This window comes from Bubalus kerabau, chromosome X, assembly GCF_029407905.1.
Source record: "Bubalus kerabau isolate K-KA32 ecotype Philippines breed swamp buffalo chromosome X, PCC_UOA_SB_1v2, whole genome shotgun sequence".
Lineage (NCBI taxonomy): Eukaryota > Metazoa > Chordata > Mammalia > Artiodactyla > Bovidae > Bubalus > Bubalus kerabau.
In genome coordinates, this window is record NC_073647.1 from 158,869,928 (window position 1) to 158,894,237 (window position 24,310).

Consider the following 24,310-nt stretch of genomic DNA (forward strand, 5'->3'; position numbering starts at 1 on the left):
CTGAGTGTCCATCTGGAGCGCGGATGTCCTCTGCGACCATTTATTTGCCTGGGCTTCTAAGACCCACTCGAGAAGGTGTCTAAGGTGGGGCACCTTCCGCTATTCGAGAGGGCGCCTGCGGCCTCCATGGTCAGAGCTAACCTGGTGTCACGGGTTATATTGATTTTCCGCGTAAACCAAGCCACTCAGCTTCTTTTCTCCACTAAATTTTCCTACTGAGCTATCCTTATTTCAGCCGCTTTTCTCCACTGAATTTCCTCACTGAGCTATCCTTATTCTATTAACTCTTTGTATCCTTAATTAAAGTGTAATTAAGCAGTTGTTCCCTGACCCTCGCCTAGCCGTCTCTCCTTCGAATACCCTGGATCAGCCGGGGCTGGTCCCCGGCAGATAGCCTTTCCCTCCTCCAGGGGATCTTCCCAACCCAGGGATTGAACCCAGGTCTCCCACATTGCAGGCGGATTCTTTACCAGCTAAGCCACCAGGGAAGCCCCAAGAATCCTGGAGTGGGTAGCCTATCCCTTCTCCAGGAGGTCTTCCAGTCCCAGGAACTGAACCGGAGTCTCCCACATTGCAGGCAGATTCTTTACCAGCTGAGCCACCAGGGAAGCCCCAAGAATCCTGGAGTGGGTAGCCTATCCCTTCTCCAGGAGGTCTTCCAGACCCAGGAATTGAACTGGGGTCTCCCACATTGTAGGCAGATTTTTTACCAGCTGAGCTACAAGGGAAGCCCAAGAATCCTGGAGAGGGTAGCCTATCCCTTCTCCAGGAGGTCTTCCAGACCCAGGAATTGAACCGGGGTCTCCCGCATTGCAGGCGGATTCTTTACCAACTGAACCACCAGGGAAGCCATTAATATACAATATTTGTTTTCCTCCTTCTGACTTACTTCACCCTGCATTTTGACTTGCCACCTTGAAAGTGTATGATTTATTATAAGATTATGTCTGTTCAAATATATTTATAAAAGGTTTTTCATTTTAAATGATCAGTTGTGTTTGCCATAGGGATTTGAATTTATCCTCAAGATTTAAGTCCCTATGATGTAACTAATCCAGCTCTAATTCACTCAATATATATAGAATGACTTTGCAACTACTATTCAAATTAAAGTACTAGCCGATCTAACATAGCCTCCTTGTAAAATATATTTACAATAAAAAAAAGCTGCAAGGGATTAACCTGAAAACATTTTAAAAAAAGAACTTACATTAGTACCCTCTGATGGTTTCTTTCATTTTGGAAGCCCCCCCAAAATGCAAGAGCTAAGATCCTCCCATCTGTCTGCACTGACCTACCAATTGTGGTAGTTCTCACTGGGGGCGATATTGCCAAGCACTCAGGGTGGGGGACATCCGCCAATATGTGGAGACATGTTTGGCTGCTTCAACTGTTAGGAGAGAGTTCCTGTACACTACTGCATAGAGACCCAGGATGCTGTTCCACACCCCGCAATGCAGAGAACAGCTCCTACCATCAAAAATTGGTGTCAGTGTTCGGTTGCCCAGTCATGTCCAAGAGCCGGACCGTAAACAAGGCAGAGCGCCAAAGAACTGATGCCTGAGATCTGTGGTGCTGGAGAAGACTCCTGAGAGTCTGCCCCCAAAACCCAGCTCAGTTCAGTTGCTCAGCCGTGTCCGACTCTGCAACTCCATGGACCACAGCACGCCAGGATTCCTTGTCCATCAACAACTCCCGGAGTTTATTCAAACTCATGTTCATAGAATCAGTGATGCCATCCAACCATCTCATCCTCTGTCGTCCCCTCTCCTCCCACCTTCAATCTTTCCCAGCATCAGTGTCTTTTCCAGTGAGTCAGTTCTTCGCATGAGGTGGCCAGAGGATTGGAGTTTCAGCTTCAGCATCAGTCCTTTCAACGAACACCCAGGACTGATCTCCTTTAGGATGGACTGTGTTGGATCTCCTTGCAGTCCAAGGGACTCTCAATAGTCTTCTCCAACTCCAAATGTCAAAAGCGCCAAGGTTCAGAAACCCATTCTATCCCCTTATATACACGGGGAATTTCTCTTTTTTTCCTGGAGCCAGTTTTCACAGTCTATACCAGTTGTACCTTTTTTCCCGCACCCCGTTGTTCCTAAATTGTCCATGAGACACTTTCATTTTTGTAAGAACCCAGTCTTGCTTCTGTCTTTCCAGCATTCATAGACTCTTCACGTTGTAATGGACAGCTGCTGGGAATAAGTTGTCATGAACTGGCAATCCAGACACCTTTGACACCTTTTTTTTTTACTATATTTTATTTATAATAAATAAAAATATTTATTTTTATTCTTGCTTATTTGCTTGCACCAAGTCTCAGGGTACATGGGGTCTTTTGTTGCAGCTCATGAGAACTTTCACTGTGGCATCTGAATTCAGTGGTGGCATGTGGTACCTAGCTCCCTCACCAGGGATCGAACCCGGGTCCCCCTGCATTGGGAGCAGTGACTCTCAGCCACTGGACCACCAGGGATATCAACATACCTCTCTTTGGAAGCTACTACCTCACAAAGATAACTCTCCTTCAGTCTCCACAGATTAATTTTCAATGGGAAACTTCTACCTTCTCCCCAAACTTAACAGACTTAAAAACACTGGAGATAACGCCACTCAACTTGACGAATTCTAGGTCAGATAATCCCACCATCAACACACCATCTTTTACTCCAAACATTTAGAGCATCAGCTTCATCGAAATGGGGAAAAAACAAAACAAAACAGCAGGCCAAAAGTGAAGGATGCTGTGAAGCTTCTAGAAGGCAACGAAGCTAACCTTCTGCTCCAGGGAGAAGACATTCTGTACGTGGTCCTGTTTTGACCAGAGAACCCAGGCCTATGATCAGGGCAAGGCTTTGTGGAAAGGATGGAGGGGGCAGGCGAGAAACGGAAGACCACGGTGACCATTCAGACATCAACAGGCTAAGAATTCACAAGGCATCTACTTCAAATGCCGCAGACCAGCCGTCATGAACGCTGTTTGATCAGTGTCTACCACGAAAAGCTGTACCTCTCAGATATCACAAATCCAGCCTATTCAGTCCCAGGTCGGTCAAATAATAATAATAAAAAAAATACGGTGTCTTGTAGCTGTCTGTGCTGTCTTCACCTCCATCGCATTATTCCTACCGGATTTTAAAGCTCAATGAGTCAAAATGGGGTCACACAGATGAAGTCCACATTTAAGCAGTCGTGATAAATGGGTCTGCTCCTCCGTCCACACAAGGGAGGTAAAAGTCCGCCCTAAATGCAAGGAAGTCCATCATCACACACGGGGGGCCTCACACAACTAGGTCTCTCTGCATTTATCTCTTCTTAATTTCTACAGGGCACAAGCCTCCATTCAACAATACGATTTTCACGGAACGGAAAATTCACAGTGTCAGGTCAAGAGGAGCGTTGAGAACCAATATGTTGGATAAAAATAATTATAATGATCTACCAAGCGCCGTGGAAAGCAAAACAGCATGATAGGCCCAGTAATACATAAATGTGTTCCATCTGCATACATTGTAATAACACGACCACTGTAAGAAAATACAGTGTGAATTTTCCTCACTACCTCAGTGTCTGTGATTAAAACAACATCAGGGGCTTCTTATTAATCAGTTCAATTTTCCTCTGAACCACCATCCACTCCCTTCAGCCTGCACCACCAAAAATTTCTCATTAGCTTAAAAGAGACCGTGCTCAGGGAAAATCATTGTGTGTGCTAATGTCTACCAAAACAAAAACAAAAACAAAAAAAAACCCAGGAGGAATCAATTTTTCCTTACAAACTTTCTAACTGGCAAAGGTCCACTCAAGAGTGCAGTGGTTTTCTGATTTTTTTTCCCCCAAGTACTATTATATTACTATAAAGGGACATAATAGTTTACATATTTGTTGAAAACACAGAAAGAAGTTAAATGAACTTTCCTTTTCTATTTACATGGCTGAAAAATTATGAACAAATAATCCAAACACACCATATTTTAAAATATTTAAAAATATTCAATGAATAGTCAACATTTCTACTCTATTTCTTTTCAGTGGGTGGGGATGTGTGCATGATTGTTAGAATCTGCTCTCTAGTAAGCAACCCACTCCAGTACTCTTGCCTGGAAAATTCCATGGACGGAGGAGCCTGGTAGGCTGCAGTCCATGGGGTCGCATAGAGTCGGACACGACTGAGCGACTTCACTTTCACTTTTCCCTTTTCGTGCATTGGAGAAGGAAATGGCAACCCACTGCAGTGTTCTTGCCTGGAGAATCCCAGGGACGGGGGAGCCTGGTGGGCTGCCGTCTATGGGGTCACATAGAGTCAGACACGACTGAAGTGACTCAGCAGCAGCAGCAGCAGCAGTATTCTTGCCTGGGAAATAGCAGACAGAGGAGCCTGGTGGGCTACAATCCACGGGGTTGCAAAAAAGAGTCAGACACGACTAAATAACAACACCCAATGTGTCATACCCAATACATACTTTTATCCACCAGGATGTACGTGTTCTGTCTAATTTGTTCACTGTTAGATTCTCTGCATCTAGAAGAATCCCTGAGACAGGTGGCAGGCGCTCTAGAAACATTTATTTACTGGTGAGGTGAATGCGTTCGATCTGAGAGATGGAGTGAACGCAAATGACCCAAGAGCATACAAGTTCATCAAGAACTTCATGTGCAAATATTCTGCAAAGTGCTGCATGGTGCGGAAGGACCATGGAGACAGACGCCTAAGCCCCTTCCTGTACAAGAAGCCTGTGCTACAAACCACACAGGCTTTGCGTAAAAAGATAACTCCCAACAAACAGCACATTAGACTAACTCTGACCGAGAAAGGAGGAAGGCAACAAAGGCATGCCCTTTCATCTTTATTACTTCATGCAACCACTATTAACTCCCCGGAGGTCATATTCCCACTTGGTGCACAAAGAAAGAGGTTCCTGGTCACCTGGCTGAAACTCAGAGTAAGTGGTGGGCAAGAAAGGAAACACAGCTGAGCAGAAGACGGAACCCAGAAGCTCTCTGCAGGAACCGTTGCTGCACCATACACCCCCATCCTCGTCCCACAGTCTAGAATTCTGCATTGAACGCGTGGTTGTTTTAGCAACGCCTTGTTCCCACTAGAGTGAGGACAAGCTCGAAGGTAGAATCTGCTAGACTACCATTATCCACTTCCATCCCTCACCCTTTGAGAACAGGAGACCTGGATTCTGTGTGGGCACATGGTCACACCCCTCTCAAAAGGACAAGCTTTCCCCGTAACCCAGTCCTGGCCAACGGCTACGAGCAGAAGTCAAATATGAAATCTCTAGTCTGTGCTCTTAAAGGCAATGAAATCCCCCTCCTCACTCCTACTCAGGGACGTGATTGTGAGGGCAGGAGCTGGGGCAGCCATTTCAGACACAGAGGAGGACAGAACTTTGGGGCTCCCACTGTGAGGCAGTGCTTTATGGAACGAGAGGTCCACCACCCCACTTCCAAAGCTACAGAAAGTTACATCTCAGCTGACGTAAATGACTCACCCCGTCACTGCCAAATTACCTTGCAGAAAGGTTAGAAGCTGCTTCCTGGCCTCTTATAACAACAGAGACATTCATCAACAGGGAAGAGGAAGTGAAGAAATTAAAAACTACAGCTATTAATGATTTCCCGGTCAGAAACCTAAGACTTCACAGTGTGTTTTGGAACCAGTGTTAATTCATGGGCACCCTAGGGTGTTTTACCACTTAAACAAAGCCTGAAGAAAATCCCTTTCATCAGAGGAGGCATCAGTTAGAGGCAGCCCTGAGCTCATGACTTTCTGGCTCTGAACCTGTATGAGTTTCAAAGCGTGTGCACATGGGGACCCCTGAACTTATAGGCTGCCAGGCTCTTCCGTCTGTGGGATTCTCCAAGAATGCAAGAATACTGGAGCAGCTTGCCAGATCCTTTTCCAAGGATCTTCCCGAGCCAGGGATCGAACTGGCATTTCCTGCAACGGCAGGTGGGTTCTTTATCACTAGCATCACCTGGGAAGCCCAATTCAACCTCTGAGACCTTTTTTTAAGTGCACAGCGGGAAGAACCAACCACCTTTATCTCACGGGGGATGCCAAGGGGTCAGAAAAACAGTGTAGACCGAGGACCAGGTTCCCTTCCACATCAGCACCGCCTTTTGTGGCCAAGAACCCATACATCTGGCAGAGGTAAGGGGAGGTGGCCACGCATGAACACGGCTCACAGCGAGGCAAACAAATCCTCATGCTGACTCACCTGGGTATACAGAACGCTTTAGTAAGGCCGACAGTGAAAGCAGGGCCCGTGTTAAGACGCGGATGTCACAACCAACCCACCACCTGTGATCTCAGGCACTGCTTCTTTCCTTTGTGGTGTGAGAGCTCTGATGGGAGATGTGAATGGTCCAACAGAAATGCGACGTGGATGGTCCAACAGAAATGCGACGTGGATGGGCCAATGGAAATGTGACGTGGATGGGCCAACAGAAATGTGATGTGGATGGTCCAACAGAAATGCGATGTGGATGGTCCAATGGAAATGCAATGTGGATGGTCCAACGGAAATGCGAGGTGAGCTTACGTCTAATTAAAGAATGTTTAATGTGGATGGTCCAACAGAAATGCGATGTGGATAGTCCAACAAAAATGCGATGTGGATGGTCCAACAGAAATGCGATGTGGATGGTCCAACGGAAACGCGAGGTGAGCTTACATCTAATTAAAGAATGTTTAAACACAAACTAATTTTCACAACATATTTAAACTTAACCCAGCATATCCCGAATAGCATCATTTCAACTGTAGTTCACACTGGTTTTTTAAAAAATTATTAAGATCTTCGACATTCCTTTTACCTACAAAATCTCTAAAATTCCCCAAGTCTATGTATTTTCCACTTGCGCCACATCTTAATTAGGAAACGGAATTTTCAAAGGAAATAGACCACTGCTATTAGAGTTCAGAAGGTGTATTCCGTACACTGAAAACACAGATACACATACCCATGTGACTCGCAACATAAAACTTATGGAGCAGCTGAACCAAGGATCGAAATTTAAATCAATAAAGAAATAAAATGTCTAAATCTGATCCTCAGTAACCCTAGCTATATTTGAGGGTGCTCCTTGGGTCTACAAGGCTTGTGGCCCCTATATGGGCTGGTGCAGGTCAGCATGGCTGCTAAGAAGCCTGCAGCAGCGAAAATTCGATGACTGTGGTCTGCAGGACAGAAGGACCTGGGGACATTCCAGGCCACACGATTCCTCTGTAATTGGTCCACATGCAAATTCTTAAATTATGCACCCATAGCATTTTTTTTTCCCCTCGACAAATTTCAAATAGATTAAAAAGAAAACCGAACAAGCCACCCAACTTTTAAACTTTCTCAAAAATAGTGTAACTTCCTGCTAGAAAATTAGTTTTCATAATGCACATTTATTTTCATATTTTTACAAAGACACTGGAATTTGGGGGCTCAGACTGGACTGACCAAGGCAACGAGTCCAAAGTAAGAAGTGCTGTAGGTTTAAATTCCACGCTGGATTTTGCAGACTTAGTACAGAAATGGAAAGAACATAAGATATATCTTGGATGATTTTTTAAATATGGGTAACTTGTCGACATGATACTATTTTGGATAGTGAGTTGATTACATTAATACATATGTTGCAAATAATGGGCTTCCCTGATGGCTCAACCGGTTAGATTTGCCTGCAATGCAAGAGACCTGGGTTTGATCCCTGGTCTGGAAAGATCCCCTGGAGAATGGAATGGCAACCCACTCCAGTATTCTTGCCTGGACAATCCCATGGACAGAGAAGTCTGGCAGGCTACAGTGCACAGTGTCCCAAAGAGTTGGGACATGACTGAGAGACTGATTTTTTTTTTCAATGTTGCAAATAATATTAATCGAGCATATATTTTGGAGAAGGAAATAGCAACCCACTCCAGTATTCTTGCCTGGAGAATCCCAGGGACAGAGAAGCCTGGTGGACTGCCGTCTAGGGGGTCGCACAGAGTCAGACATGACTGAAGTGACTTAGCAGCAGCAGCATATATTTAGATATATATTGCAAAAATAATTAATGATTTTTTACTTCTCTACTGTGGCTACTAGAAAACCTTGTATTAAATTTATGGTTTGCATTCTACTTCTATTTGGAAAGTGCAAAAACCCAGACAGTTTCTATGGTGCCTGCAGGCTCTAAAATGTGTTGCTAATAATCAGCTAGATGAAACCATAGCATTTTTCCAAGGCTTCTTTTGTGTCCACTGCAAAATTTTAATTAGATGCCCATCGCATCATTTTTTTATTCCGTGACCAACTCAAGACAGATTAATAATCACATATTGTTCTAAATGCAGACCACCTTTCTCTAGTGAAAAAAAAAAAAAAAACAATTTTCAGTTTGAGGATTTTTTAATATAGGGACTTATCACAAGTTCTGTTAAGACGCCTGAAAGGGTTGTGGGTCTCAAAAAAAAGCCATGGTCATTGGCAGGTTGCTCGCTTTGTGGGCAAACACTGACCTCTCACCTGGGTGTGTATTGTTACACCTTCCAGTTTCAGAGCCACCTGGCCCAGCAGACAGCAAGGTGCGCTGTGAACTCCAGGGCTCACTGCAGAGCACTGGGTGTGGACCGCGTCTGGCTGAGCCTGTCTCGTCTATAACCTGGGGGGTGACGTCACCAGAGCCGCACCCCTCTTCCTAGCAGGTTGCCATGGGAGCCAAGGGTGATGATGCTACAATGGACTCTATACCACAGTCAACAGTACAGCTCAAATTTCAGTGCGACCGTGTTTAAGATGGGCTTCCCTGATGGCTCAGCGGGTAAAGAATCCGCCTGCAAACGCAGGAGACACAGGAGATGCGGGTTCAATTCCCTGGATCGGGACCAGGAGATGGCAACCCACTCCAGTATTCTTGCCTGGAGAATCCCATGGGCAGAGGAGCCTTGCGGGCTACAATCCAAAGGGTTGCAAAGAGTCAGACACGACTGAGCTGGCACACATTCTGTTTAAGATAGGGTGCTGCTGAACAGATATTTTAGCCAGGACTACAGACAGTTTTTCTTGCCGTTATTGTTATATTAAACCTCCTGTTAGACAAGGTTTCCTGCCCCTTACACTGTCGGCTATCATTTTTAAAGTTTAATTAAGCCTCGCCTACTCAAAGCACTGGAGAACCCACAGCTAGAGATGCTTAGGCTCCCAGCACAGGGAGCTGTGTGCATCTCATCAATGAGGACAAACTGAACATTCGAAGGCCTCCTTTTGCAAGAGGCCCTTTATTGTCACTTTGAGGTCTACTTTGAACTAACAATAAAAAAAAAAAAAATACACCATTCAGAGATGGATTGGTTGAGTTGCCTAGCCACTGAGTTGTTTTCTAGCCACTGAGTCTCCTGAGTCGTGTTCCACTCTTTTGCAACCTCAAAAGACTGTAGCCCACCAGACTCCTCTGTCCACGGGATTCTCCAGGCAAGAACACTAGAGGGAGTTTCCATTTCTTTCTCCAGGGGTATCTTCCTGACCCAGAGATCAAAGCCGAGTCTCCTGCATTGGCAGCCGAATCTCCTGCATTGGCAGGCCGATCCTTTACTGCTGAGCCACCAGGCAAGCCCAGGTTGGGGTTAAGGAGAAGGAGTTTATTTTGCAACAATGGTACGATAGTATAGGAGAGCTTTCTACTTTTACTACTTGGGCAGAGGGAATATGGCTTCCGTTTGCCCACAGTTGGAAGTGGTACCCTGCACCTATCTGTGTTACCCACACGCCCTGGGAAACGGAGTTCAAACTGAGCATCTCTCACCTTGAGTCACCGTGGGGAAAGGAACCTGGGAGTGAGTCCTCTCCCCATTCCTCATTTCTGTGTGTAATCGCAGAGTGTAGAAACAAGGAAACTCCTAGTGTGTAGCAGTAACATACTGAGAGGAAAAAGAACCCTGAGACCTGAGAAGGTGCATGTTACTATAGAAATAAGGCCATTTTTCCACGTATTACCTCATCGATTGAAACTTGGCAGGAAATGATTCATGGCTAGACTCTCACCTATTGAACATAATCTAGAGCAAAAACATTCACACATCATTGAGAAGCGAAAACCGTTAAGCTACAAGGCGACAAGAACCATATCCCAAAATCATTACAACATTTGTTTTTAATAATCTATCGATGAATTTTTTCTTTTTTTTTTTTGCGGGCACATCAAGAGGCATGCAGGATTTTATAGTACCCTAACCAGGAATCAAACCAGCAACCCCTGCCGTGGAAGTGCCGAATCTTAACCACCTGATCGTCAGGGGAGTCCTTCTACCGATCATTGCTGTATCATCTTTTTCCTCGCCTTTCATTCATTTCCTTTCCCGGTTTGGAAATGGAAAAAAAAAAAAAAGAAATACTTAAACACTCTAAAAGGAGGAACTGAAATAGATCTTTGCAAAGCTTTCCAAATGTGTGATGTTACACAACAGCGAAAGGAGAGAGAAGTAACAGCAAACGCAGAGACGTCTCACTGATGACTTCAGAGCAACACAGAAAACAAACAATCCCCTCCCTCTCCCTGGTGTGCCGTGAAACAGCACCGTGCTTCAAAGACACAGCAGAGACATTCGATCAGTTCATTTGCACAGCAAAACATATGTTACCCGTACACACTCATCCACACCTAGACACACAGCCTTGGGAAACAAACTTGGGCTAATGACAAATAGACACGAAGTGCAAGCTGGCCTATTGATAATTATAAATATTTTAAGATCCTTTGCAGGCTAACCCAAGAATCTGCGCTTTTCCTACAGATGTCATTCTGTAAAAACATCGTCTTCTGATAAACACAGTAGGAATCGTGAGATGAGCTGAATCCACGTAGAGCAGTGATATTCAAAGGCATCAATTCTCACCCACGAGCAGTCACAGTGCACATCCCCCCCCCCCCCCCACCAACGGCTTTAAGGAAAGGGGTCAAAGAGTTAATGAGCAAAGAACGTATTTTGGTATAATCTCAGTAATAAGCTCATATGCTGACCCGCCTTCCTGCTTTCTGGACTCAACTCCTGTTTAAGACGCAGCCCCAATATACAGACTCTCAGTCTGGCTCCAGTCGGGAGACTCAACTTCCCGGCAAACGCCAGAAACGGCCCGTGTAGCTGAAACTCTGACAGTGCAGTCTTTATTAAAACAGCTGGCATTCACGTGGAACCCAGAGAGCGTAACCCCAAACAGAACCCGAGCCATTGCTTGCAAAGCAACTTACGTCCAAGTCACAGAAAAAAAAAAAAAACAATGCAAAAGACTGGCGAACAGGATGAAATAGTCCACCTCAATTTTTTTTTTAAATCAAAGAAATGCAAAAACAAAACAAAAAAGTGCCCGCGTTCCCGTCTCAGTTGACCACAATGTCCTGAGCTGTCTGAGAGGCGGGGCCCCACCCCTCACCCCAGCCCACCCCACCCCCCACCCCAGCCCACCCCACCCTGGGCTCCCTGGCAACAGGGAACAACCGGCACAAACTTTCAAGGAAAGCAATTTGGTAATCGGTCTCAAGAGCCCTACAGCTCCATTCCCAGCTCTCTCTCCTAAAGCAAAAAAAAAAACAAAAAACTGGAAGCAATCTGAAGCTCCGGCAACAAGTGTTAAATCAATTATGGCACACAAACTCGACGGGACGGATGCCTGAAAAATGTTTTCAATGAACGTCGGCGATGATCATAAGGCTCACTCTGTAAGGTTAAGTTGGGAGATCCGGGTCACAAAGCTGAACCTTCCTGACGTTTCATGCACAGGAATACAGGCAGCTGGGAGGAGATGTACCAACAGTCTGATGGGGGAACTGGCGTGGGTGGGCTCAGAGGTGTTTATTTTGTTTCCAGATTCCATTCTTTGTTTTTTTCCCCAAATTTCTCATTCTATGCAGCACGTTGCTTTTAAAAATCAGAAAAGAGGGACCGAAAATCCTGGCCAGCAAAGAGTAATGACTAAATTCCTCATCTGCCAAGGATGAAGAAGATCAATTAAGACAGCGATGTACCTGTTCACCTCTTTCCCAAGAACGTCAACGATGGTTTTCCTCACACAGTGCGGTGTGCCGGCGCGGGGGGGCGGGGCGGAGATTCCTTCTCCTCGGGGGTTCACAGTGATCAGCCTCCTCTGAGTCACCTTGTGAAGTTTTATGATGCCAGAGTCTATAAACACAACATTAAATATTTACGGTTGATATTTGCTGCTTCTAAAAATAACGTGGAGGAGAAGGTCTCTTAACAAGGCCTCCCGTTGACCTTCTCGCTGAAATCACCAAGGCTGCTGATTCTGTAAACGCGCTGACAGCCACCCACAGGCCCTGGAAATCCGTAGGCCAATGTCTCCTTCTTAATCCAGTGGACCCCCCCAGCCCCGGGGGCCCTTTTCACCTGAGCCAGGTACCCTGGGCCTTCATACCCCAGTGTCGATGGGGCCCCAAACCTGCTTATGCGATGGGGCATCTTACTCCATCGATGAAATGTAACGAAATATTACATAAGCTTATCAGCTAGGAAGACAGTCTTTTCTTCCCCCTACCAAAACTACTTTCGATGCTTTGTTACAGACTAACAGACACGTCATCAGACAAAAATGTACCATGAGGGGCTTCCGGAAGGTCCGGTGGTTAAGACTCGAGTGAGTGTCCACCGCAGGGGGTGTGGGTTTGACCTCCTGTCGGGGAAACTCAGATCACACATGCTGTGTGCATGGTACAGAGTGCAGCCCAAAATTAAAAAAAAAAAAAAGTTATCATGAAAACGCTGGCAGCGTGGACAAGAGTGAAGAGATCTCAGAGAAGGCACTGAACATGCAGATGGATTCTGTGTGGAGATGGTTTCTTTCGGGAACCACTGCGCTTCACAGGACTCAACCCTGGAAACGGCAGAGGGTGCATCACGGGTACAGTTTATTACGGAGACACGACCCCAAACTAGAATTACTGGACCCATATTCCAAGACAAGGCTGAATTACCTTCCATCAAGCAATGAGTGAAGAAACCTGCATTTAAATTTGCTGCTGTTTAGACACTGTCGTATGCCACTCTTTCGCAACCCTGTGGACTATAAAGCCCGCCAGGCTCCCTCTGTTCATGGGATTTTGCAGGCAAGATTACAGCATCGGGGGACTGCCCTGGCGATCCAGTGGTGCAGAATCCATGCTTCCCATGCAGGGGGCATGGGTTCGATCCTTGGTGGGGGAAATAAGATCCCACGAGCCTCATAGTGCAGTCCCCAAAAGTTAAAAAAAAAAAAATAATACTGGAGTGGGTTGCCATTTCCTTCTCCAGGGGATCTTCCCGACCCAGGGATAGAACAAGCATCTCTTGCCTTGGCAGGCTGTTTCTTTATCGCTGAGCCACTAGGGAAGCCTAGCATTCAAACAGCTTAACCTTAAGTCTCCAGGAGGTGAAGCTTACCTTGCTCCCCCTACACCAGTGAGCCTGGGCTTTGAAAGAAGTGTGGACAGACAAAAGAGGGGAAAGCGGTAACTCGACAGTGAAGAGACTCTGCAAACGCAAACCCTGAGCAGAGGGCAAGCTCTGCAAGCTCATCAGCGTTAAGTCACGTTGAGAGTCCCCGCCCTGGAGTCAACGTGATCGCAGGGCCTGTCTCTGCAGTCTGTGTCCCCCAAACTCATAAGCCCAGCCTCAGCACGGGGCACACACCTGCCAAGCCCAAAGTGGGAGACGTTCTACGAAAGTCGCGGCCGGTATCCCTCAAAACAGAGCCACCCAAACCAAACAAAGTCCGAGACGCTGCCCTGGCCCAAAGGAAAGATGGAGACAGGACAACTGAGTTCAGTGTGATGGGGATGGGAATTCTGAGAGAAAAAAAGGACATGTATCGAGAAAAGGTTAAACGTGAAAAATAATGAGATATACAGTGGACAAAATTTTTTAAAATCATGTATAGGTGTTTCATTTCTTTTTTTCTAATTGATTTATTTTAATTGGAGGCTAATTACTTTACAATGCTGTAGTGGTTTTTGCCATACTTGACATGAATCTGCCACGGGTGTACATCTGTTCCCCATCCTGAATCCCCCTCCCACCTCTCTCCCCATCCCATCCCTCTGGGTCATCCCAGTGCACCAGCCCCAAGCACCCTGTCTCATGCATCGAACCTGGACTGGTGATCTGTTTCACATATGATAATACACATGTTTCAATGCTATTCTCTCAGATCATCCCACCTTCGCCTTCTCCCACAGAGTTCAAAAGACTGTTCTGTACATCTGTGTCTCTTTTGCTGTCTCACATATAGGGTCATTGTTACCATCTTTCTAAATTCCATATATATGTGTTAGTATACTGCATTGGTGTTTTTCTTTCTGGCTTACTTCACTCTGTATAATAGGCTCCAGTTTCACCCACCTCATTAGAAGTGATTCAAATGCATTCTTTTTAATGGCTGCTTTCTGATGAAATGCCCAGAGAGGGGCCTCATTCTTCCTGCGAACACGGCTCAACCATCATGGTTAAGAAATCTGTGCAGGAGTGTCTGTACCTGCCACCTACATCAAGGTCCATGTCTCTGGGTAGCAAATCCGCACACACACACAGGTTCCCAATCCCACCCCGCTCTGGGTCAACAGCTGTTACTGTGCCAAACCACCAATAATTCCCTCACGGTTATGAGCGAGCCTCACTCCAAATCTTTGGACGCATCAGCAGTCCTCGCTCTTGGCAACCCTGGAGGAAACATACGTGCACGCGCACACACACACACACACGATCCTATCAAGTTGCATTTCTGTCCTTCAAAATGCCATTTTCTTTCATTTCTCTTTGACTTTCTGCTTTTCCTCCCTTAGGAATTTTGGCTATCTGCCTTAGCTGAACTTGAAAAGGCAGGGAAGATGAGTGTCCATGGGACAAAAATTAAAGTTGGGGTTGGGGGGAAGGATACTGGCAAATCCCTGGACAGCGGCGTGATGGCCACTAGCTGTGAAGGTGGCAGTATCTCCAACCTTGTGCCAAACAGACCAGTGGCATTTAGGGCAAGTCAAGGACTCCCCGTGCAGCCTTTCCACATGCAAAGGCTTCTTCTGTACATGAAGGTTGCTGACGCAGCCGGTCTGGGGATCAGACCCTTTGGGGTCCACCTTGGGCCAGGTCCGGTTCCCTATCCCGGAAACCCACTCCTCTCTCTGCACAGCAGTTGCCTTTCTAGAAAACGCAAACGATAAGAGAATCCTGACTCTGAGGATCCTCCGAAATGTTCATTAAGTCAACCTGCGGGTGGAGAATTCACAAAATTCAGTTCCCTACCCACAGGGGTTCATTTCTTCTGTCTGTGCTCAGTCCTGTCTGACTCTCTGTGACCCACCCTGTGGACCATGTAGCCCCCACCGGGCTCCTCTGTCCCTGGGATTCTCCAGGCAAGGATACTGCAGTGGGTTGCCATGCCCTCCTCCAAGGGGAATCTTCCTGACCCAGGGATGGAACCTGGATCTTCCGCACTGACAGGCAGGTTCTTTACAGTCTCAGCTACCAGGGAAGCCCTTTCTTCTATCTTCTGCTGCTGCTGCTAAGTCGCTTCAGTCGTGTCCGACTCTGTGCGACCCCATAGACGGCAGCCCACCAGGCTCCCCCGTCCCTGGGATTCTCCAGGCAAGAACACTGGAGTGGGTTGCCATTTCCTTCTCCAATGCGTGAAAGTGAAACGGAAGTCGCTCAGTCGTGTCCGACTCTTCGCGACCTCATGGACTACAGCCTACCAGGCTCCTCCGTCCATGGGATTTTCCAGGCAAGAGTACTGGAGTGGGTTGCCGTGGCCTTCTCCTGATGTGCCTTTAAATTACTGTGAAGAGGTCATTTGAGCTTACACTCGACTTCTGTACTTTTACAGCCTCACCGGCACACGGAGGTTATCTGCGGAATGAATGAATGATGTTAGCGCAGACACTGAAATGCAATAAAGATGTTATCATCTTCGAAACTGTTAGAAAGAGCTCGGGGGGCGGGGAAAAAATTCTCATTCATTTTTTTTTCCGCATTAACTTTGCCTAGAAGACAAAAAAAAAAAAAAAAAAAAAAGGCAATTCATTATTTAGAAAAGGCAAGGGCAACCTTTCCTAAATGCCTTGGGGCAGAAGGTACACATGCAGGGGCAGCAATAACTCAGGCAGTCACTGAAGATTTATTTACCTGAGTTTAAGGAGGAAATGGGAGGAGAGCTGACTGGCCACATCCACCAGTGGAGGGCTCAATGGATGTTTCCTTTCCCGGGAGGGAAACTGATTTTCTGTCCAAGAATATCGTGGAGAGCACAAAACTGGTGCATCATATTTTATTTAGCTAGGTAGTAAAGCGGCGGGCTTCTGAGATGCTGCTCGTGGGAAAGAATCTGCCCACCAGTGCAGGAGATGCAAGAGACTCGGGCTCGATCCCTGGATTGGGAAGATTCCCCTGGAGAAGGAAAACAGCAACCCACTCCAGTATTCTTGCCCTGGAGAATCTCATGGACAGAGGAGCCTGGTGGGCTACACAGTCCATGGGGTCAAGAAGAGTTAGACACAACTAAGCACGCACACACACACACACACACACACACACACACACAGTAAAGTGACAGTCGTTACATGCAGATTCTATTCTATCCAAAAGTCAGGGCACAGACACAGCTACAGAAATTTCCCCCCACTTTCTGACAGTTGACTATGTACTCAAGTGAGTAATTCTCTAACCAAGATGGCAAAACTTACGGGTACAGAAAATAAAAGGCTGTGGTACGCAGCCTCCTCACATGCATTTTTTATTTGTTATTTGTTATCTCATTTATGTGGCCCCACCATGTAGCATGTGGAATCTCAGCTCCCCGACCAGGGCTCGAACCTGTGCAGCTTAAGGATGGAGTCCTAACCACTAGATGCCAGAGAAGGCCCCAGGCAGCCTCTGAGATGAAATCCAAGGAGCCCCACCCCACTGGTATCTGCACCCAGGAACCACCTCAACCCACACTGACCAGGATTGGTCTATGCGACCGACAGAACACGGCAGATGGAATAGCATGTCCCCTCTAGATCAGGTTGTGAAAGCATGTGGCTTCCAGCACTTTCTTTTTAATTTTTTTTTAAGTTATTCTATTGTTAATTTATTTATTTTTGGCTGTGCCATGAGGCATATGAGAGCTTTAGTTCCCCATCCAAGGCTGGCAGATCTCCTTGCACTGGGAGATTAGACTCTTAATCACTGCTCCACCAGGGAAGTTCCCAGCACCGTCCTTCTCTCTCTCTTTCTCCTGGACTCTGTTTCCCCTCCTCTGCTATCTCTCTCTCTCAATCAGGCACTCTGGAGTAGCCAGGTCACAGGCAGCCCTGCAGAGACGGGGGGGGACAGAAGCCTCCCGCCAACTGCCACATTCGTGAACGGGCTTGGGGCTGAGCCTCCAGCCCGGCACTAGGCTCAAGAGACTGCGGTCTTGGGGCCAACGCGCTGACTGCAACTCACGGGAGACCTCGAGCGGGAATACTCCGGCTCATCCATGCTTGGATTTCTGAGTCTCAGAACGCACGGGAGGTGATGTGTCTGCAGTGTTCAGTTGGGAGTGCTGGGGTGATCTCTCACACCCCAGTGGATAAACAACACAGGGGCTGGAACTGGGAACACACTGGTGGACGTCAGAGAACACTGGCACAGAAACTAACCCCATTCATTCACTCCCCACAACTCGCCAACCCCTCCAAGCCAATTAGTATCTAATTCCATTTGTTTGCCTTCAACCAAGCATGCAAACACACAAACAGCTGCAAACGTAAGACCCAGAAAACTACACACATCTATCTTGACCCCATCACATAGCTCTCTTTCAGTAAAACCAGGTCTACCAGGTAAACCACGCACACTTAGAAACCACACTGACATTTTCACCCCTAAATCCCCAGCAATCACTTGCTCCCCTCAGCTAGGCACTTCCATGTCCGAATGGTACAAAAGTGGCATCTTTCCATTGTTGTTGTTTGTTGTTTAGTCGCTCAGTCGTGTCCAGCTCTTTTGAAACCTCATGGACTGTAGCCTGCCAGGCTCCTCTGTCCATGGGACTCTCCAGGCAAGAATACTGGAGTGGGTTGCCATTCCCTTCTCCAGGGGATCTTCCAGACCCAGAGATGGAACTCGTGTCTCTTGCATTGGCCTGTGGGTTCTTTAGCCATGACCCACCATTTTCCATTAGATTAGAAGAAAAGTTCTTTCCAGTCAAGTGTAAAGTTCTTGATTCAGAATGAGATGAATCCTAAACGTGTCTGCCTTATTTTAGCAAATTCTTCACATAAGGTCTTGAGATGCTGTGCTGTATGTTCCATCATTGTTAAAGAGTTCAGTCCAGTGGCTCAGTCGTGTCTGACTCTTTGCGACCCCATGGACTGCAGCACACCAGGCTTCCCTGTCCATCACCAACTCCTGGAGTTTACCCAAACTCATGTCCATTCAGCCAGTGATGCCATTCAACCATCTCATCCTCTGTCGTCCCCTTCTCCTCCCACCCTCAATCCTTCCCAGCATCAGGGTCTGTTCCAATGAGTCAGTTCTTTACATCAGGTGGCCAAAGTACTGGCATTTCAGCTTCAACATCAGTCCTTCCAATGAACGCTCAGGACAGAACTCCTTTAAGATGGACTGGTTGCATCTCTTTGCAGTCCAAGGGACTCTCAAGATTCTTCTCCAACACCACAGTTCAAAAGCATCCATTCTTCGGTGCTCAGCTTTCTTTATAGTCCGACTCTCACATCCATACATGACTACTGGTTAAACCGTAGCCTTGACGAGACAGACCTCTGTTGGTACATCAATGGCTCTGCTTTTTAATATGCTGTCTAGGTCGTTAAAGTGTCGATTGACCTGAAAGAAAAGAGTCCCCACTTATGGCTTTCAACTATTCTGGATTATTTTTCTCATATGCAGAATTCCCGTTTCTGTTTAGCAGGCTTTCTCACAGCAGCGCTCAGAAACAGTGGATGTGCACATATTCTAACTGGGGCCCTAATTTTGGAGCTGGATCAGGCTCAGGGGTTGTAATTATGATGGGAAATCGTATTCCCCGTTGTCCAAACTGCTCCTGGAAGCTGATCGTCCAAGGCCCCAAGGGCCCTCCCCGAGGGCTGAACACGGTGATGGGGCACCCAGGTGACCTGCTGCTTACCACATGAAGCCACCATCGCCAAGAGAGGCGAACCCAAGGTCAAGGTTTCACCTACTGCACTCTGAGACTTTCAAGTTCGGAGTGTTTCTGACATGTCTGTTTAACACGTTTCCCTGAAAAGCGCCAGGAAGCCTTGAAATATGTGCCAGACCCATTCCAACAGTCTTGGGCTCCCCTGGTGGCTCAGCTGGGAAAGAATCCACCTGCAATGCTGAAGATCTGGGTTCAACCCCTGGGTTGGGAAGGTCCCCTGGAGACGGAAACAGCTACCCAGTCCGGTGTTCTGGCCTGGAGAATTCCTGGAGACTGTATAGCCTCCATGGGGCTGCAAAGGGTCGGACACAACTGAGTCCCTTTCACTTTGGCACCAACGAGTCTTCCACGGTGCAATTTCTTTCACAAGAACCTGGACAAGAAACTCCATGGAAGGGCCTGGGGATTCCAGGCATCAAAACCACTCACAGGCACAACTGGTTCTACCCTCTATCACCTCTGCTGGGAAATGGAAGGGGGCTGCACTACAGATCGTGGATTCTAGAGCCTCCCCTGGCGGCTGGGGGCTCCACACGGTCAACATCACATGGTTGCATGACGGAATATTCCAGGGATCAGGTTAAGTGGGCTCACAGTTTCCACTTTGTCCACTTTACCCCCTGAACGCCATCCTCATAAGCAGCAGCCCCCCAGGCCGGTCTCAAGGCAAAGCCCACCACCTCCTACTCGCCTGTGACCGAGAACGGGCTCCACAAACCAGCAAAGCCACCCACACCTCCATGAACTGTGGCTCAGGAAAAAACCCCCTCCTGACGGACAGGCCACGAGAGCTCCCAGACCTCCCAGAAATGTCAGGAAAGACACAGTCCCCTGGGGCTTGTGGGTATGATGGTCACCCAGGCCCCGAAACAGCAGGCCTGGTGGGTGGCAGGTGGCCACACCTGCAGCTCTGTTCTGCCAGCTCGTTCATTTGATTAAAGACAAAGAATTTATACCAGTTTGGACTTCTTCACCCGCCCTGTAAATGGCCAAGGGTAAAGGGACATCGCCACTACTATGGGTTGAACTGGGCCCCCCTCTAAAAATGATATCTTGTGGTCCCAATACCCTGGACACCTTAGAGTGCGACCTCGTTTGGAAATAGGTTGGTCACAGATAGAATTCATCAAGATGAAACGCCAACTGAAAAAACAATGAGATACCCACCTGACACCTGTCAGATTGTTGAGCGTGGGCTCAGCCAGACAGACAACAAATAACAAGTGTCTCCAAGGATGGAAAGAAAAGGGAACCTGTACGATGCAGTGACGGTAAGAATGTCGACTGGTGCAGCTACTACGGAAAATAGAACGGGGCTTCCCCAGAACATTACAAACAGAACGACCGCACGACCTAGCCGACGCCACTTCTAGGCATTTTCCTGAAGAAGACGAAAGCACGAAGTTGAAGAGATATACATGCCCCTATGTTCACTGCAGAATTATTTAGAATAGCCACGATCTGGAAGCAACCTCAGCGTCCATCGAGAGATGAACGGATAAAGAAGACGTCTCACACACACACACACACACACACACACAGAGGAAAATGGCTCAGCCATAAAAACAGAACGAAACCTTGCCATCTGTGACCACAGGGATGGACCCACAGGCTATTCAGTTCAGTCACTCAGTCGTGTCCGACTCTCTGTGACCCCATGGACCGCAGCACGCCAGGCTTCCCTGGCCATCACCAACTCCTGGAGTTTACCCCAAACTCGTGTCCATTGAGTCAGTGAGGGTATTACATGAAACTCAACAAATCAAAGAGAAATACTGCATGATTGCACTTAGACATAGAATCTAAAAATTGAAACAAATGAAGAAACACAACAAAACAGAAACAGACTCAGAGAAAGAGGTAGTAGGCAGGGGGCAGGAGGTGAAGGTGAGTGAAATATATAAGGGAGCCTAAAAGGGAGAAGGCAATGGCACCCCACTCCAGTACTCTTGCCTGGAAAATCCCATGGACGCAGGAGCCTGGTGGGCTGCAGTCTGTGGGGTCGCTAAGAGTCAGACACAACTTCACTTTCACTTTTCACTTTCATGCATTGGAGAAGGAAATGGCAACCCACTCCAGTGTTCCTGCCTTGAGAATCCCAGGGACAGGGGAGCCTGGTGGGCTGCCGTTTATGGGGTCGCACAGAGTTGGACACGACTGAAGCGACTTAGCAGCAGCAGCAAGAGGGAGAAACTTCCAGCTACAAAATGAGCCAAGGGGATAAAACAGAGAGCCTGGGGAATACAGTCAATAATAGTGTCATACGCTTGTATGGCGACAGATGTTAACTAGACTTGTCGTGGGGATCATTCTGTAACGTATACAAAGATCAAGTCATCAGTCATGCACCCGGAATCAACATAGTGCTGAGGGTCAATTTGCGCTTTCCCGGTGGCTCAGGTGGTAAAAGAATCAACCTGGGTTCGATCCCTGGGTTGGGAAGATCCACTGGAGAAGGACAGGTAACCCACTCCAGTGTTCTTGCCTGGAGAATCCCATGGACAGAGGAGCCTGGCGGGCTACAGTCCATGAAGTCGCAGGGTCAAACACGACTGAATGACTAATATTTTCACTCTTTTCAGGGCTCACTGTAGGTCAATCATATGTCAATAAAAAAGAAAAAAAAAATACATCCAATCACACATACAGAATTCATCAAATGAGGTCACACTGGAGCAGGGCGGGCTCTCAACCCACTATGATGGTCTCCACGTAGGAAAATGGCCATGTTAACATAGATACACAGACAAGGCAAAGACTAGGATGACGTATCTGTAAGTCTAGGGAACATCCAGGGTTGCTGGAAACCACAGAAGCTAGGAGATGGGCAAGAAAGGAGCCCACCCAGAGCCTTCAGCAGAGGGCCAGCCTGGTGACATCTCGATCTGAGACTTCTGGCCTCCAGGAATTTGAGAGAATGGACTCCTGGTGTTGTAAGTCACGTGGCTTGTGGAATTTTGTTAGGGCTGCCCTAGGAACCTGCTATGACCACTAAGAAGCATAGCTTTTAACCTGCTTTATAATCAAGACAAGTGTTTATTAAAATGCTATTTCTGAATATAATGTAACAGCACTTTTCATAAGAGAAGACATTCATTTCATTAAAAGAGAAAAAAATAAAATCAAATAAAAGGAATTTCCTCACAGACTGTCAGGGAATCTGCACGTAAGGAAAAGGTCCCTCTGGTCGGCTTTGGTGCTAGTTTGGAACTTCAGACCTTCACCCAGGTGGCCACCCAACATTCAACCTCAATCACCCAGGCCTCCACCGTGTCCCCTCAACATCCTGGGAGGAAACTGGGGTTCAGGTGGGGATAGAGTGGGACGAGGTACAAGATTCCACATTACCGCGTTGACATTTTCAGGGCTGAAAAATGCTGCCCACAAATGCACAGATCAAAAGCATAGTTTGTTTACATGACTGGTATCTACATGCGTGTCCACGCATGCATTTAAAAATCTTTCATAATTTCTACTGTGTTTAACATCAAGATAATTATTCTAAAAACCAAGGTGGCGTGTGGGTTTGAGACCAACAGGAGAGGCCCCCGAACTCCAGTTCAGCCAGGCCCCCAGGGTCCATACATTAAATCTCAGCATGGATGAGACACCATCACCATAATGAGAATCTCTCTATTCCTCCCGGTAATGAGCCCTTTTGAAGAATTAATTAAAAATTCTGACATGGCTTCTCTGAAAGCAGAAAGGCGGGCTTCTTGAGGGGGGCAGAAGAAACTAGCTCATATCAGTGGGTGTGCTTAGTCACCCACCTTTACCACTCACGTTTTAGGATGTCTGCAAAGTCAAGGGATCTTCATGTACTCCAGGAGTTCTCCAGTGTTATCAGGCAACGCATCACACTTCTCGTTTAAATAGGACTGACAAGAATGCCGACTTCATGCAGATTAAGTTCCACATGTGATTAGGGGCTAAGTCTGCTTAGTCAGCCATAAAAAAGAACAAAATAAAGCCATTTACAACACTATGGACCCAAAGAAGGTCGTACTGAGTGAAGTGTCTCAGACAAAGAAAGACAAATACCATATGATATCATTTATATGCAGAAGCTTTAAAAATAAAAAAAAACCGGTACAAATGAATGTATTTACAAAATAAAAGAGTCACAGATGTACAAAACGAACTTATGGTTACCAGGAGCTGGGGTGGGGAGAAAAACTGGGAGACTGAAATTAACATACACACTGCTGCTGCTGCTAAGTCGCTTCAGTCGTGTCCAACTCTGTGCAACCCCATAGACGGCAGCCTACCAGGCTCCCCCGTCCCTGGGATTCTCCAGGCAAGAACACTGGAGTGGGTTGCCACTTCCTTCTCCAATGCATGAAAGGGAAAAGTGAAAGGGAAGTCGCACAGTCGTGTCCGACTCTTCGCAACCCCCTGGACTGCAGCCCACCAGGCTCCTGCGTCCATGGGATTTTCCAGGCAAGAGTACTGGAGTGGGGTGCCATTGCCTTCTCCACCACTAGATATTAAATAGGTAACTAACAAGGACCTACTGTATAGCACAGAGAACTCTACCCAATACTCTGCAATGGCTTACATGGGAAAAGAATCTGAAAAAGAGTGGATATATGTGTATGTATAACTGACTCACTTTGCTTTACACCTGAAACTAACACAACATTGCAAATCAATTATAATCCAATTAAAAAAAATCTACCTTTTGAACTCGTGGATTCTGTTATTCCATGAGCAGTCAACCAAGACCAATTATTAGAAAGAACAAAGGACACCAGCTTGAGGCTTTCCTGATGTTTGTAAAAGCAAAAAGACACAGTCTATCACCATTTAGTAAATAGCATCTATCTTATAAGAGGGGGCTTCCCTGATAGCTCAGTAAAGAATCTGCCTGCAAGGCAAGAGACCCTGCTTCAATTCCTGGGTTGGGAAGATCTCCTGGAGAAGGGAAAGGCTACTGACTCCAGCAATCTGGCCTGGAGAATTCCATGGAGTATATAGACCATGGGGTTGCAAAGAAACATGCCTTTAGAAAAGGCAGAGAAACCAGAGATCAAATTGCCAACATCCGTTGGGATTACTGAAAAAGCAAGAGAGTTCCAGAAAAACATCTATTTCTGCTTTATGGACTATGCCAAGGCCTTTGACTGTGTGGATCACAATAAACTGTG

The 24,310-nt window shown here is 46.8% G+C and overlaps 1 protein-coding gene across 6 annotated transcripts in view; it reads right to left on the reverse strand.

Moving 5' to 3' along the window:
• LOC129639827 (F-box-like/WD repeat-containing protein TBL1X) overlaps positions 1 to 24,310 on the reverse strand; it is a 244,773-nt gene that overhangs the window by 102,219 nt on the left and 118,244 nt on the right. For 4 of the 6 annotated variants that reach the window (XM_055565087.1, XM_055565085.1, XM_055565084.1 and 1 more), the window contains exon 3: positions 12,001 to 12,154. The exons of the other annotated variants lie outside the window; for them this stretch is intronic. The gene's annotated coding sequence lies outside the window, so the exon portion shown is untranslated. The remainder of the gene's footprint in view (positions 1 to 12,000; positions 12,155 to 24,310) is intronic. 6 annotated transcript variants of the gene reach the window in all.